The sequence below is a fragment of the Polyodon spathula genome, chromosome 2, assembly GCF_017654505.1.
Source record: "Polyodon spathula isolate WHYD16114869_AA chromosome 2, ASM1765450v1, whole genome shotgun sequence".
NCBI classification, from domain to species: domain Eukaryota; kingdom Metazoa; phylum Chordata; class Actinopteri; order Acipenseriformes; family Polyodontidae; genus Polyodon; species Polyodon spathula.
This window is the reverse complement of record NC_054535.1, coordinates 108,487,731-108,491,338: the sequence shown is the minus strand read 5'-3', so window position 1 is coordinate 108,491,338 and position 3,608 is coordinate 108,487,731.

Genomic DNA, 3,608 nt, shown 5'->3' with positions numbered 1-3,608 from the left:
TGCTTGCTTGATGCTTGCTTGCTTGCTTGCTTGCTTGCTTGCTTGCTTGCTTGCTTGCTTGCTTGCTTGCTTGATGCTTGCTTGCTTGCTTGTTGCTTGCTTGCTGCTTGCTTGCTTGCTTGCTTGCTTGCTTGCTGTCGCTGGTTCTGTATGTATTGTTATTACACGTACACGGGGTGTTTTGGTGCAGTTATGGGATGATCTGCCCCCTCCCCTCTCGCGATCGGGTACCACAGGCCAATGGCAGCGCCGCTCCCAGATCACGTGTCCGCGCGTGCTCGGGGAGGTAAACAAAGCGAGCTCCTGCTCGCGATTGGCTGGCCTGCCCGTGACGGCGTCGAGATCCGCACGGTGCCTGCAGCTGCGCACAGACTCCCTGCACTCCCTGCCGCCCTCATGTCCTATTCATGAAGGAGTGCGCGATTGAGCAGGCGAGGCACCGTCAGTTTGCTCACAAAGCTGTACATGTATACAGCGCAGGGATGGAAGTGAGAGTCCTCCTGTGGCAGAGCACTTTCACCCATTCCAGGTTTTGCTACGAGCTTGATTTGCCACAGTGTACATTGTGTATCGCTGGGCATTGCTGTGCTTCCTTCTCAGCTGCAACTGCATAGTGACGGGAGGGGCCCTTTGGAAAGAGGACAGCTGTTTGGATTGTATTTCAAAATATTATCTGAAAAGGTGGGAACACTGAGTGCAATGTGGACACAATGTGCCTTTCACAAAGCAGCTGAGGAGTAAACAAACTCCCCAGAGAAGTGCCGGTCCCGTGACGCGGCGGTGGAGCAATGTGGCAGCTCCTATTGTACTGCTTGATCTGTGCTGTGTCAGTATTGGGTACACTTCTCCGTAAGGAAGGTGTTTGTTCTGTACACACCTTTCTAACGGGGTAACTCCAGCCTCTAACCTTAAAAGGTAAAGCAAATAGGATGTACACAATTGTATAATGTTTCATTACAACCGTGAACCTATTTTTAATCAGCACGTTCCCCCCCCCCCCCCCCCCCCCCCCTTAATAATTCTGTAACATCTCACAGCAGGGGGTTCCTTCAAACAGACGCAAACAGTTCGACAAATAACTGAGCACTGCGTCTCCTAAAGGACATTGTGACCTTGGAGAGAGTACAGCGATGAGCAGCATCGATGAGCAAGTCTAATCTCAGCCTAAAGAAATGCGATAGAACAGTGAGGAATTAGAGGGGACTTACTGAAGTCTCTAATAGGGTTTCAAATCTTAAAAGAGTTGAGTAACTTAACCCGAACCAATATACAGTTGGAAATGAAGTGGAGACAGACTTAGGACAGAGGGAAGGATACACTACTTCACACAGAGTGGTGAGGGTATGGAATGGGTGACAAAGGGTTAAACAGCCATGCTGTTGATGCTGAATCACTGAGATCCTTGACAACATTTTGAGATCAATCCGATACTAGGAACGGAATGCCCTCTCATATTTAGTGCTTGTTAGAGAACAACCTGTAATGATTCCCTCCATTGAAGATATGCCAGTCTTCCAGTATGAAGCACAATGCACCACAAACATTGCATCCTCATAGCGTTCACATTCTTCTCCAGGTAAACAGACAAGAGATAGCAGGGTTTGAATCTGCTTTATTTAATGACAAAAACATTACTGGGAATATGGAGTAGAGAGCCAGGTGGATACAAGAAATATACCTTTTTATTATTACTTTCTTTATTTCTGTGCAGTTTTAAGTTGTAACATATTTGTAGCATTACTCGGAACATGGAACATAACATCAGACACCCACATGCATGTGTCTTTCGTTGTGGTGTAAGGTACGAGGTAAGGTATCACATAGCTGTGTAGTGAGTGGTGTTGTATGATGCAGTGTATTTATATGTTCTGACCCCCATTGGTGAGATGTAAGCCTACTGTAGTACTGGAAGTTTTTAATTCTCCACTGAAAGGGCAACACACCCATATTTAAAATACTGCCGTGAAATATGGTAACTAATAACCGATGAAAATACTGCAAAATATAACTGTCTTGCAGTGTTATACAACACGGAGGCCCAGGGCAATGCTGCGCTTGTTAGGCAATGGTTCTTCAAATTTTTTTTACATCTCCCTTTCTGTGTCTCCCATTTCCTCTTATTTGCTGCTTCCCTTTTTTCATCCCTCCCTCTCTCCATCCTTCCATGTCTGTCTCCCTCTTTCACTCTTTCCCACAATGTTCTTTGTTTCTCTCCCTCCCTCTCCCTATCTCTTGGTCTCTCTCTGTCAGTATGAATGGAGGCGTGTCAGTGCTGCTGACATGTCGATCTGCACGCAGACTGTGGAGCTGTATGTGGAGGGAGGGAGGATGGCCTCATCTTTCCCACACCGGTGACCTACTTCTGAAAGGGGAGAGGGAGGGGAGAGAGGGGAGAGACGTTTCTAATGGGATAACTATCTTCTAACCTTAAAAGATAAAACAAATAGGATGTACACAATTGTATAATTCTCTCACCTGCGTATCGTTCATGATTCAGTTCTTGTTTTCTTTCTGGTTTTCGTTACATCCGAGCACTTATTTTAAAAGCAGTGTGGAGGGACCACAGTAAAAGCAACTGTGCTACAGTATTATATATGGTTTCATTTATACAAGTATTGTATAAGGCTTTGTGGCAAAGTGGCTAGTGGAGGGGAACAGGTATAGCGGTGATGCGATGCAGGAGTGACAGGCAGACAACAGTTTCCAGTGAAAAGGTGCTTTTATTTATAATCCAGGTCTGGTGACCGTTAAATAATAAATCCCCGGCTATACACAACAAATGTGTAAAGCACGGGGATAGCAATAATAGGGCACAGTCCCGAACAAAACGAACACACGGTCACCAGTCCTGGGTGAGTGCAGACGTGCTTGTGGTGGGTGAAGACACTGTATTTCGTGACGGTTCCGTGCAGTGGTGATCCGGATTGTGCTGACCCTGGTCGACAGCTCCGGATAGGTGAGTTAACTGTCTGGTGATGTAAAACGCAGACAATTACAAAACAAACACAACACGCAATTCCTCTTTACAACGAGAGCTCCTCTCTCGATCCTTCTCTCTCCAAGCGTTTAACCCAAACGAAGGAGAAGACCAGCGTTACCCTGGCCCCTATATGTAATCCCGCATGATATCGAGATAAACGGTTGCAGCTGCCTTATTACTTGCAGCTGCCTCTCGTTTACCTCTCAAATCAATACGGTCTTACAACAGAGTCGCGCTTCCCTCCAGGCTGACCCACTTCCCTCGCCAGGAAACGAACTGTCAGGCCAGCCCTTCCAGATGCTTCTCCTCCCGGTCTTTAGCGCACTCACAGGTCGGGAGGAAGATTCATCACCAGAACTCATCTTTCCGTCACAGGCTTGTAAAACATTGTATTTCCCATTGCCTCTGACTGACAGTGAAGCATCTTCCCCAATATCAGGATCCTTGGTCACCCATTCCGTACCCTCACCAACCACGCTGTGTGTGAAGAAGCGTCTCGTTCCTTCATTTCTCCACTTCATTTCCAACTGTGTCCTCTGGTCCTGGTTTCTGTGCTGCACTTAAAGTATTATTTCAGGTAAACTTTGTCAAGTCCTTTTAAGATTTTAAAGACTTCAACCACATCCTC